The 13,132-nt window shown below is 58.0% G+C and overlaps 1 long non-coding RNA gene across 1 annotated transcript; it reads right to left on the reverse strand.

The window, feature by feature from the left end:
- Positions 1-360: 360 nt before the first annotated feature.
- Positions 361-3,000, reverse strand: LOC141729915 (uncharacterized). The gene is made up of 3 exons (XR_012581479.1): positions 2,774-3,000; positions 1,764-1,898; positions 361-561 (listed from the first exon to the last, which is right to left on the reverse strand). It is a non-coding gene; the product is annotated as an uncharacterized LOC141729915 (long non-coding RNA).
- Positions 3,001-13,132: the final 10,132 nt, after the last annotated feature.

Here is a 13,132-nt window from a genome sequence, read left to right on the forward strand (position 1 = left end):
AGAGCCTCCTTTCTGTGCCCTTGGAGCTGCCTGGGCACAGCAGCCTTTTCCATCTGGAAGCTCCCCATGGACAGGGAGTGCCCAGCTCTGCTCCCTGCACAGCCTCCAGGAGCCCAGGGCTGCCATCTCCAGTCCCTGCTGGCACTGGGGGCTCCCAGGTGCCTCAGGCTGCTGTGACACTGCTGCACACGGGAGGGAAGAGGGGCAGGGGCTGTGCTCAAAGTCAGCTCCATGTGCTGCTGCTGCTGCTGCTGCTGTGGGGTCATTTGTGCAGCCCTGGCCCAGAGTCAGGGATCAGATCCTGCCAGTCTCTTCCAGCCCTGGCTGCTCAGAGTTTGGGCCTTGGAGCTTCAGGTGGCCAAAGGCAGCTGCTGCTGGTCCCTCTGTGTGCCCGAGTTCAGCAGTGCTGCTCCATCAGTCTGTGCCCAGCAATGGGGAAAAGCCTCAGCCCTGCAGGGCCAGGAGCTGCCGGGCTCTGCCTGAGCAGCTCAGCCAGCAGGAAGGGAGCTGCTCTACCCGGGAACCAAGAGCAAAGGACATTCCTTTGATAGGACATGTTTTCTATTGAAAGGAAAAAAAAGGGAAAAGGAAAAAAAAATTGATAAATTGTAAAAGATAAGAATAAAATCCAAGTGTTAGTGAAAAAACATAACATACAGTTAATGAAAAAAAAAACCAAAACATAAATGCCAAGTTACATTCTTTGCATTAAGAGGTAAATGATCTTTTTAAAAAAACAACTCAGTTATTTACATTTTAAATGTGCTGATGGCATGGATCCATCTTTGTGACCTCAAAAGCCTCTTAAAAGATTTTGGGCTTTGTTTCCAACATTGGTATTTGAAATTGTGCTTGAAGCAAGAGGAAATTGCTTTGTGCCCTTCCAGCTCCAAGCAGGGCTGGGAATGGAAACTCTGTCAAAGCCCAAATCCCTTAGAAAATGACCTTCCTTCTCAGCCTGGGAATGAGCTGCATATTCCTGTTGAAACTGTCAGGGATATAATAGAGACACAAAGTCCCACTTACGGCTTTTTGCTCTGGTTTGGCAGTGCAGAAGGGCAATTCTCCATTCACCAGCTCCAGACTGCACTGCCTCAGGAGCACGGCCCACTCGCCAGCTTTGGCCCACTCGTGGCACTTCTAGAGGAGGAAGAAAGTGCAATTGCTCAATTCCAGCCAATAAAGAAGGAAGAATGGGACAGACAAAACACCCTGTACAGATCCCGGCATTCAGCTGGGACTGTGGAGAGTTTGGGTCGTTGCCAGTTGGATGTGTGTCCCCAGCTGCAATCTCTGGGCCTGCAGCAGAGTCTCACTCACCTGCCAAAGCACAAAGCTCAGGCGCTGTGCCCACAATGGGTTCGTCTGATGCAGAGCTGTCAGAGCAATGTGAGGGCAGAGCCAGCCCAGCTGGGCCCAGGGCTGAGCCCAGCAGAGCCCTGGCAGAGCCCAGAGCAGCCTCAGCACCCGCAGAGCCCGGCTGCGAGGAGAGAAAGCAGAAACCGCCCGTCAGCTGAGGGCTCCTGTGCCCTTGTGCCAAGGCCTGCAGTGCCCAGGCCATGCTGGCTGTGCCCAGAGCTGTGCCCAGAGCTGCCCATCCCTGCTGCTTTTGGCAGCAGAGCAGGAGGGCAGGACCTGTGCCCAGCCTGCAGCCAGCCACGGCACATCCAGCCCTCAGCAGCTGCCCAGAGCAGGATGCTCCTGTGCTCGCTGCCATCTCCCAAAAGCTCTGATCCCACCCTGCCAAGCACACAGGGACCCACCTCACACCACCCATGGCTGGAAGAAAAGCTGCTCCCAAACCATGGCCTCAGCCTTCTCCAAGGGCACGGCCCATCCATGCCACAGCTGCTCTCCAGCACTTCCCCATCCACACTGGACCACCTGGAACACTTCCTCTGGATAAACAAACAACACATTATTGAAAAGAGATTAGATACAAAAAGGGAAAACATGGGAAAAGGGAAAATTTCTTATCTCTGTCAGGGCCTTGAGGAAGACCCAACTCCTACATGGTAGGGAAAAACCCAGCCATGGGTGAGGGAAGCTCACATTTTCTCTCTTCCCCCCGGCACTACCCCCTAAAATCACGGTGATCCCAAAGCAAACCAGGGCTGCTTGTGGCCTCTGCCAGCCAATTGCTCAGGGCTTGCCAGCGCCCCAGCCCCTCAGGCCCTGCCCCAGCCCGGCCAAGCTGCCCGGCAGCAGCGCCGCAGCCCCACAGCAGCTCCAGAGCAGCCCCATCCAGAGGCACCTGGGAGCCCTCAGCAAGGCAGCCAGCAGCACACGGGCAGGAGGACACAGAGGTTCCTTCCTGGCACAGGGCTTGTGGCCATCTCCAGGCACCGCTCTCACAGGGATCCCTGCAGCTCCGGCCCCTGCCCGGCCGCTCTGTCACCAGTACAAAGGCTTCAGCAGAACCACCACAGGACAAGGGGCTTCTGGCCATTTTCCCTTGCCCACTGCACGCCTGGGCAGCTGGCTGAGCGCAAGCACCCTTTGCCCCCTTCAGGGCCTCACCACCCCTCAGCCTGCTTTGCTGCTGAGCACAAGCTCCCTTTTCACCCTTTCCTGCCTCTTGCCCTGTAGACCCTGGGCAGCAAAGAAAAGCTCCTGGCAGTCTGTGTATCATAACACATTCTAGAATTATTTACAGTAATCTATAATCTACAATAATATATATAATTCTATATACTCTGTAATTTATTTATTTACAATAAAGATAAAAAATGGAAAAGAAGAAAAGAAAAATCTTAAAGAAAAGGAAAATTACCTCTGGCTCAGGTTGCCCCAGCAAAGACAGCCTCCCAGATCAGCTCTCCTCCTCAGTCATCCGGCAGCACAGGCAGCCGAGCCCCGACAGGTGAGGCCGAGTCCTCCATGCCCTGCGCAGCTGATCTTGCAGCCTCTGGATAGCGGAATATCTCTGACGCTGTATTGCCCGGAGGACGTGCAGTGTTTCAAGTGCCAAATGTGACACAGCACTGCTCGTGTCCTCCATCAGGCGTTCCAGGGCTGCAAGAGAGAGGAACAGAGGCACGGTCAGAGCCGGATCTGCGGGGAGCCCAGGAGAGCCCCCTGCAAGGGCCATCCCAGCCAGCTCTTGCCGTGGCCAGGAGGGAGCAGGGAGCAAGGGGATCAGCCTGAAGCTGTTGGCCACCAATGGCCCACGTGGCCCTGAAAGCTCCGTGTGCTCTGCCCACAGGAGCAGAGCTCTCCGCGGCCGGGGCAGGGCTTCCAGCTCTCCCCCAGCAGCCTCCGCTGTCAGCCCGCTGCCCTCACTCACCAGTGCAGATCAGCTGCAGCTCCTGCTGCTGCCCCCTCAGGTGCCGCCCGGCCATGCCTGTGAACACAGAGCCTGTCACGGCCCCAGCGGCACAGCTCCCTGCCAGCGGCGCTGCCGGCGCCGTGGCCACACGGGCTGCTGGCCCGGCAGGGCTCAGCCCGGCCCTTGCCGCACGCTGCCGCCCCAGGGCACGGCTGCCAGAGGGCGGCAGCAGCAATGCCCGGGCCAGGCGGGGCTCCACGGCGCCGGGCACGGCTGGCGCTGCCGGGGCAGCAGGCGGGGCTGGGGCCGAGCTGCGGCTGGCCGGGGAGGGAGCCCGGGCTCGGGACTCACCCATGAACCGGACGGCCGCCTCTCGCAGGGGCTCCTGTGGGCTCTCCACGTAGCGCAGGGCCCGGCGCAGCTGCTCGGCCGCTCGGCTCCTGTCCTGTGCCAGCTGCAGAGAGCGGCAGGAGGGAAGGGTTGGCGCGGGCTCAGCCCCTGGGCCGGGCACTGCCTGCGCCCAGCCCCGGCCTCCCCCGTCCGCACAGCCCTGAGGCGCGGCCAGCAGCCGCTGGCCAAGGGCTCCCGAGGGGAGAGGGCAGAGGGCCGGCTGCTGCCTGGGGAGCCGCGGTGCCGCCCCGCAGCCCCGCCGGGCCGGGGCTCCATGGGCACCCGGCTCGGGCCCACGGGAGCCGGGAGAAGAGCCCGCGCGGCCCACAGAAGGCAGCGGCGTGTGGGGCACAGGCTGGCGGCCCTGTCTGCAGCAGCGGGCAGGGGCACAGCTGCCCGACCCGCATACTGAGCACCGCCCTCAGGGGCCTTCTCCAGGCTGAGGCTGGGGCTTGCAGGCCATCCTTACCAGGAACTCAGCGAACTTCCACAGCTTCTTGCTCTTCAGCAGTCTTTCAAGATCCCTCCTTTTCAGGAACTCAGCCACACAAAGCAGCGTTTCCTGAGAAGCCTGGAGAGCAGCAGAGATGCGGAGATGGCCCCAGAGCCCAGGGCGCAGGACCCTCGTCCCTGTGCCAAGGCCTTGAGGAGGCTGCAGTCTGGCAGGCGCCAGGGCAGGAGGCAGCCGAGCCCTCTGCCAGGGGGACAGCAGCAGCCCACGAGTCCTCACCTGTACCACCCGCTGATTCTCATCATGGCAGTGGAAGAACAGTGGCAGCAGGCTCTTGCGCAGGGGTGTCTTCAGGGCCATTTTTGCCTTTTCCTCTGGATGAGTCACCAATGTTTGGAAGAGCAGTATGGAGATGAGCTGCACCTGGCTATTGTCCTGTATGAAAGGAAGAAAAAAAGACCTCAGCATTGGCTGCACGGAGCTCAGCTTGGCACAAGCCTGCAAATCCACAGGCCATAAAGTGTCCGGACAGCACCCAGTGGCTGTGGCTGGGAGCAGTGAGCCTTACGTGGTCAAAGAGTGGCAGCAGCGCCTCAAGCAGCTGCAGTGTGATGGGGCTGGGCAGCAGCCTGTCACTGTCCAAGATGATAGAGTTGAGTAGCATGACTGTCATCATAACTATCTCTCCATCCCACAGGAGCTCCACAAGACTTTCAGTCAGGCTCTGCATGGTTTTGATCTGTGGCGAACACAAGTTTATGAAATGCCATCCTGCTGCCGCAGGGCCCAGAGGCCAAAGGCCTGTCCTAAAGAACTTGGGCAGCTGAACCGGGAGGCAGGAGAGCTGGGAGCAGCTGCTCCAGCACCCAAAGCCCTGCCAAGCCCAAGTGACTGCATTCCCCAGCTCAGCCTCAGCCGCTGCCCCCTTCTCACCATTGAGGGATCATCAGTGAGCTTGAGAAGGGCCCTGAGCGCCAGGCGACGCCTCTCCCTGCATTCACTCTGCAGCTGCCTTGACAAAATTTGCAGGACCCTGTTAGCACCACGTTCACTCAAGTCCAGGCACTCGAGGACCTGAAAGGCACAGGGCAGTGACAGGGACCCGGCCAACAGGAGCCCAGGGCCGCACAGGGCCGGGCCCAGGCAGCAGCACAGGGTGCGGGCACCGTGCCAGGCAGCTGCGGCTCCGAGAGGGCAGAGAGCTGGGAGGCAGCTCAGCCAGGCAGCACTGGCCATCAGGCTCACCTCCACAAGGAACGCCAGGGCGGGCAGCTCCCAGCGTGGCTCCTGTGTGCTGAGCAGCCAGAGCAGGTAGTGAGCGATCTGGGAACACAAGGGGATGGAGACACAGCACATCCTCCTGGCATGAGAAAAAGAAACCAAGACTGTGGTCCAGGGGGACAAACCTCTGCCAGGACTGATACACAGAGGTCTGGTCTTTCCCCAGCATCCTGCAAGCGGCCCTGGGCTATTTGGGAGGTGGCTCCCTGTGGGTACCCCCCCTCTCACAGCCTTTTCCAGTCTGCATGGCCATCCCTCCATGACAAGGCCTTCTGGCCCACAACCTCAGGGACAGTGTGGAGCTCCCTGGGCACAGAGCACAATTGGCAGAGGCAGTGGGGAGAAGGGAGTCTTACCTGGCCAGCAGACCCACGGCATAGTGGTGGGTGTCAGCACACAGCAGTGTTTCCCATCCACACCTGCGCTCCATTGCCACCACCACATCCTCGTGCTGCATTCGGCAGAGCAGGGACTTCAGGGTCCTCACTGCAAACCTGCATGCACAGCAAAGCCCAGGTCACGCTGGGAGCACTGGCTCCTGCCCAGGAACGTGGCAGGGACAGGAGGAGTGGGATGAAGCACCTGTTAGGGCTGGTGGCAAGGCCGTATTCCTCCTGGCATCCCTTCCAGAATGCATTGACCTCCTCTGGCATATCCAGAGTGCTGAAGAACACTTGGAAGAGCAGATGCACAAAGAGGTCGGGGAAATATGGCTCCACTACACGTGGGACAGGGGGCACCTGGAGGATCTTCCACATCACCATGGTTGCCTGCAAAGGACAAAGCCCCCCGAGACAGTGCTCAGTGCCCAGGTGTGTGTGGCAGGGCCCGAGTGTGGCAGGAAGAGGCCCGGAGAGACCTTGGCAGGGGGAGCACGAGGCCTGGTGGGCCTGAAGCTGCCCCTGGGCCAGGTTTCAGGGCAGCGCCTGAGGCAGGGAGATGCAGTGGGGGAAGGAGGATGGAGAGCTGCTGGAGAGGCAGCCTTGGGGCCAGCAAAGGCCAGCTAGAGAAACTCACAGCCAGGCCAAAGACACCCGTTTTGTCCCCATCGGAGGTGCAGGTGCTGTGCTCTGGCCAGCTCCCCAGCACATCCAGGAGTATCAGCTGCACTGGCTCCGCAGTCCTGGCTGAGCCCATGATGGTCTTCCACATGGAGATGGCAGCTCTGCGGGGTCAGAGCTCTGTCTCAGGGGCGTCTCAGACATGGCACCGTGGCCTGGGCATCCCTGGGGGCCCAGGCTGACCACGGGCTCTGCCTCTGCCCACTGGCCCTGGCCAGCAGCAGCCAGGCAGCCCAGCCCTGTGGGGACAGAGCCCTGAGAGGCGGCAAGGGAGCATGGCAGCAGGCTCAGGGGCTGACGTGCCAGGGCTGGGAAAGGGAGCAGCCAGCGGGCCCTGGAACTCTCTGTTGCTCTGACACCTGGGACAGGTGGTACAGGCTGATGGGCTGGGGAGGCCTGAGCCTTTTGGGCAGGTGTGCCCCATACCTGTCACAGGACGGGGCCACACGCAGGACCGTCACGACTGCATCACCCGGGTGTGCTGCAGCGAGATTCAGCAGGGCCTTGTCCAGCCTGTGCTCAGTAGAATCATTGGCCATGAGCCAGCGGTAAATGTACCTCACCATAGTGGGCACCTGGAGAAGGCACGGGGAGACTTGGAAAGCTGCCAGAGGGAACAATGTCCCCAGGGTCCCGAGAAGTCCTTCGCTTCCCAGCGCACTGCCATGGCCTCAAAGGCTCCCAGGGACCAGCAGGCGTGGCTGGAGAAGGCACGGGACTCATGGGGGAATTGAAGCCTGGCCCCAGCTGCTTACTTGTTCTGGCCTGGCAACACCCTTCTCCAGGAGCAAATCCAGTAGGGCGGCACTGGTCTCATGATTGATGAGCTCTGAGTGTGCTCTGAGCCCAGTGCCCATGGTGCTGGTCTCTTCCTGCTGAATGCTCTGGATGAAGTCGCAAACGAGCTGTAGGAGAAGGGCAAGAAGCCAGGGATGTTGCATGGAGTGCTGCACACACGGTGCTGGGCTGAGCAGGGACAGCAGGCCCAGCCCAGGTGGGGGTGGCTGCAGGTACCTGCGCTGTGCTGCAGAAGCGGCCACGTCTGCACTCCTGCTCCTGTGTGCGCTCCAGGGCTGCATCTGGCAAAGAGCGAGCGCAGCCAGAGCTGAGGGGCTGCGGGAGAGGCCGGAGAACACAGCCCAGCTCTGCGCTGCCCAGGCAGGGAGAGCCCCGGGATGCCCCAGGGGATGGAGCATGGCCCCTGTGGGGTGTCTGCTCGGCCCCTCTTCCATCCTGTCCGTGGGAATGGAATGGGATTGGGTGGGATGGGATGGGATGGGATGGGATGGGATGGGATGGGATGGGATGGGATGGGATGCGGCCAAGTTGGCTGCAGGCTCCATTCCTGCAGCCCAGCTCTGCCACTCACCCTCCTGCGGTGGATGGAACGGCACCGCCTCTTCATTCTCCTGTGCTGGAGCAGCTCCAGGGCCTTTTTCCTCCTCCTCCTCCACAGTGGCCAGCTTGGGCACTCTCGAGGCTCTCTGGCGCCCCAGCACCGAACGCAGCCGGTGTCGCTCCTGCAGGACCTCCTGCGCCTTCCCTGCGGGCGGGACGCGGCGGTCAACGCTCGGCCCGGGGCCAGCAACGGCCCCCGAGCGCCCCTCACCCGCCCCGGGCCGGCCATGCCCAGGCGTTCGTTCCCGGGAACGCGGCACGGGAGGCTCAGGACCGGCGGCCGCGATGCCGCGCGGCGGAGCTCGGGCCGGGGAAAGCGCAGCGGAGGCGGCGGGAGCGGCCGCGCCCCGTGTGTGCTCCGCGGGCCCCGGGAGGAGCCGGCGCCGGGGCCGGGGCCGGGGTCGGGAGTGGACCCTGCCTCGGGTCCGGGGCCGGGCTCGGGCCAGGCGGAGCCGAAGGGCGGCGATGCCGCCCTCGCACCAGCCACTGATGCCCGCCCAGCAGCGCCACCGCCAGTACGGCCAGAGCCGGGCGGAGGCGAGACCGCGGCGGGACGGCCGGGGCCGGGCACGGGGCAGCCCCGCCCGGGGCCGGGGGCGGGCCGGGGGCATGGCCCGGCCCGGCAGGGGAGAGGGAGGCGGGGAGAGGAGAGGGACGCCGGGCAAGGGACCCCGAGAGAAGGGTGCCCGACAGCGAGAAAGGGAGAGAAAGAGAAATAAAGGGACAAAGAGAAGGAAAAATAGGAGAAAGAGTGTTTTAAAATATCTGTTTGCTGCTCTCGCCGCTGCTGCTGCTGCCGCTGCTGCTGCCGCTGCTGCTGCCGCTGCTGCAACTGAAGCACCGGGGCCGTTCGTCCCCGTGTCCGTTCCCCGCTCGCCCCACGAGCCCCACGTTCCAGCCCCGCGCGCCCCGGGGACAGCCCCTCCGTCTGCCCAAACACGGGAACTTTGCAGCGCTGAGCGCAGATGCAGAGCCCTGAGTCCTGCACACTGGCACAGCGATCCCCTCGCTTGCTGCTGTGCGTTGTCCTTGCTGAGGGTCAAACACTGTCGGGCCACCTTCCCTTGGGGTAGGATTCCTACCTGAGCCCAGCACTGCACTTACATATCCAGTGTTGCTTTCCAGTAAAAACAGGGGAAGGAAAACTGTGTGTGGCTCATGGTATTTTAGAGTGTCTAAAAATCACTAAATCACCAATCTTAGAGGTGAGGTGCATCTGGAATTACTGGGTTGCAACATGGAAAAGGGGAGCATAGAAATTAACAGAGGAAGACATCTTGGATTGTTTCCTTCATTTTCATTTCCCTTCTGGAAAGCTGTTTCAGTTTTCCAGGAATCTTCTCCTGTCTGCTCTTCCCAAGAACCTCTCATTGAGAACAAGGTCAAGCTTCTGTCACAAGATTTTCCATCAGGAAATTATGCCGCTGGTGCAATTTTCATTGTGACTGTTTGTGCTGGTTTAGGGCAAATTTTGGGAGGAAATCTCCAAAAGGGGTCCATCTAGAAAGCAAGTTCAAGCGGCCTCTCCCCCTGCTAGTTCAGGAAAAGATTCGAGAAAACTGAAAAAAACCCCAGTTTATTCAACAAGTAAATTATTCGCAAGCATGGAAAAAGAATAATATTAAATAAAACCTCTGACAGTGCTGAAGAGATGGCAAATTCAGAAAGTCCTTTTTGTGGGTTGTAGTTGGCTCACTCGGTCTCTTCTAAGTCCCTCTGACGCTGGAATGCAGCGTCCCAGAGCTCGGGGGGCCACAGGTGTGAGCTGTCGGTGTTTGTCTGGGTTTTCAGTCCAGAGCAGGTTTAAACAGTTCCAAGAAAAAGGAAAGTCACAGTCCGAGGAACTTCTCTTCCTAAGCTAGCTAAAACCAAATTGCTAGACCTGGGCTGTGAAGGCACTGGGAAATTTCCAAATCTGGACACTGGTGGTCCCAGCAACCACCAGATCTGGATGGTGCTGGAGCCAGAACCTGCAGATTTACAAATTTTGGCTTTCTGTGCCAGCAAATCACTGGACTTGGGCTGTGCCAGCACCAGGAAGTTTTCAGATCTGGGCACTGGCACTGCCAGCAAACACCAGATCTGGGTGGTGTCGTTGCCAGTGATAGAAATCTGCCAAATTTGGGCTCTGCTGGCACTGAGAAATTTCCAAATCTAGGTTCTGGTTACATGAAACATAAGATGTGGGTGGAGCCAGACCCAGTAGGAGGAAGCTGCCACAGGTTTTGGATTTCTGTGCCAGCCAGCAAATTGCTGCACTTGGGCTGTGCCAGAATAGGGAAATTTCCAGATCTGGGCACTGGCAGTGCCAGCAAACAGCCCATTTCAGGCTCTAGGCTCCAGGCAGGACTGGATCTGGATGCCTTCCTCTTTTCTTTCCTTCTTTCCTTCCTTCTTTCCTGGGATCCTGCTGCCAGCAAACTCCACATGGGGCAGTGCTGGCAAGGGGAAATTGCCAGGTTTTAGCTTTCTTTGCCAGCAAATTGCTGGACATGGGTAGTGCCAGAAGAGGGAAATTGCCAGATGTGGGCACTGACAGTGCCAGCGCACACCAGATCTGAGTGGGGAATGTGTCGGAACTGAGAAATTTCCTGATGCTAATTTTCGCTGCCAGCAAATTGATGGAATTGTGCTGTGCAGGCATCTGAAACATTCCTGATCTGGGTACTGGCGGTGTCAGCAAACCCGAGATCGGGTTACTGTAGGTACCAGGTATTTGCTTGGTTTTGGCTTTCTTTGCTAGCAAATTGCTGCACTTGGGCTGTGCCAGAATATGGAAATACCAAGATGTGGGAACTGGCAGTGCCAGGAAACACCACATTTCAGGAAGGACTGGATCTGGACCCGTTCCCTCCCTCCCTCCCTCCCTCAACAAGGCGACAGAGGGGCTGGACAGCAGCCAGGCAGAAAGGGACCTGCAGGGACTGATGGAGAGCAGGCTGGACAGGAGCCAGCAGTGTGCCCAGGTGGCCAAGGAGGCCAAAGGCTCCTGGCCTGGATCAGGAATGGTGTGGCCAGCAGGAGCAGGACAGGGATTCTTCCCCTGTGCTCAGCACTGCTTGGGCAGTACCTTGAGTGCTGTGTCCAGTTCTGGGGCCCCAATTTAGGAAGGACGTGGAGGGGCTGGAGCGTGTCCAGAGAAGGGCAACAAGGCTGGGGAGGGATCTGGAGCACAGGAGCTGTGAGGAGTGACTGAGAGAGCTGGGGTTGTTTATCCTGGAGAAGAGGAGGCCCAGGGGAGACAGGGCAGTGTCAGGGCACAGGTTGGACTTGATGATCTCCATGGCCTGTTCCACCATTGCTGATTCTGGGATTCTTTGAAACCACCCATGGAGCAGTTGCAGGATGAGCCCTGGGCCTCCTCTGCAGAAGCTCCAACAGCCCAGGTCCCTCAGCTTCTCCTGCCAGCCCCAAAGCCCATCCTGTCAGTCCTGCAGAGCCTCTGCAGCTCCTCCTCACTGCCCCAGAACAGGGAGCCCCAGAGCCAGACACAGCAGCCCAGATGGGCCCCCCTGGCCTGGGGTGCCTCTGGCAAGGGAGCAGCAGGAGGCACTGCAGGAGCCTGCAGACAATTGATCTGAAGGCCAAACCTCCTTAGCTCCTTCTGAAAGAGCAGGAACAGTTCCTCATTCCAATGTGGTGGAATGCTGAGCACCACAGCTCCAGGTGAGGACTGGACACAAGTTTGCTCCCACTGAGTGCTGTGATGGGTTCTACAGGAGCTCTGGGCTCTTGTGCTTGCCAGGCACAATGAGGAGAGAAGGAGCCAAGTGCACTGATGTGGGAAATGGATTTGTAGAAAGCTTTTTGAGCCTAATAGAAGACCCACGAAGTATGAATCTATATATAAATCTTGAGACAAGGAATGCTAACTTAAAAATGCCATGGAATAGGACAGATGTTGTTGAGAGAGAAATGGAGCTAGAAAAAAGTTTCAGAAGATCGCCTTGCAAATAAGACTTTGGAAAAATAGAGCCATGAAAGATGCATTGTAGTGGGACCCACAAGGGGTAGTTTTAAATAATTGGCTTTAAGGCATCTACAACATGGCATGGCAAAAGGCTGAAAGACCAAGAAACACTTATAATGTATAATATTTAGGAAGTAGTTGGCTTCTGATTGTGATGGTGCGTATTATAACATCTGTATTGTCTCACCCTTCTCATGAGAGTGAAAATGGAATAGAAGTTTTTAAAACACCTCTCAGTTGCCCCATCTCTAGGTCAAGAAAAGAGTATTATCCAACACACTGATGCACCTTTGCCTCGAGCATAGCCCAGCCTGGACCAAACACACTGAAAGGTTTCCCCTTTGGCCCATGTCTCGAAATGTCAGGTCTGCTGTTTGACAGCTCAGGTTGGTTTGGTGTCAAGGAGTTCTCTCAGAAATACTGGGTTTGTCTTCCTCTGTACCTTCCCCTCAGGAGCCTTGGGGATGCTCCTGTGTGAAGCCATCTGTCTCACACAGTTTCAGACAGCTTCAAACAGCATATTGTGCAATAAGTCGTTTCCTCTAAAGTGTTCCAACAACCCCTTTCCAGCAATAGGAAATTATTACTAATGGATGAAAGTGGAAAACCCCCAACAGTTTATTAACAAACAGAATCCCCCCATGACACGCGTTACAAGAAGGCACTGGGGTCTCTCTCGGAAGAACAGGAGCTGTCACAGAGCAGTTCCAGCAGCTGATGGAAGCTCGGGGGCTCGTCCGGCGTCGGCTTTCTCCCATGGCAGAGCTCCATGGAGCGGGCAGGGCAGTGAAGCAACTGGGCTGGAGCCCCTCGCTGCCTTTTCTCCCCGGCGTGGCTCAGCCCACAGACTCTCGGGCTGGGAGCGGGGCCGCTCCGCTCCTGCCGGCACTGTGTCCCTGGGCTTGGACAAACAGTTTCCTGCCAGGAGAGCCCTGCACACTGCTCCACAGATCTTTCATACAGGCCCAAACCAACCCCAAACACTCTGTCTGCAGCAGGTTTTCACAAAGGGCTGCAGAAATCCAGGACAGCTGCAAGTGTTGGAAAGCTCTTGTCTTGTTCCTGCCAGCAGAATTCTTGATGATCTTGTGCAATTTTTATTCAGATATAACATGAGAGCTGAGGTTTTTTTGTTAAAATATTTCATGATGAATAACAAGCCTTGGGAGCATGAGGTACAGGACTAATGTGTGAAAACATGAGCCTGTCCTCCAAAGTGGCCAGTTTAATTGTCCATTTTATTACTCTGGTATTTACTCCACACTAATAAGGAAAACCAAACTTTGCTTGGAGGCAAAACAGGCATGGGATAC

This window comes from Zonotrichia albicollis, chromosome 8 (genome assembly GCF_047830755.1).
Source record: "Zonotrichia albicollis isolate bZonAlb1 chromosome 8, bZonAlb1.hap1, whole genome shotgun sequence".
NCBI classification, from domain to species: Eukaryota; Metazoa; Chordata; class Aves; order Passeriformes; family Passerellidae; genus Zonotrichia; species Zonotrichia albicollis.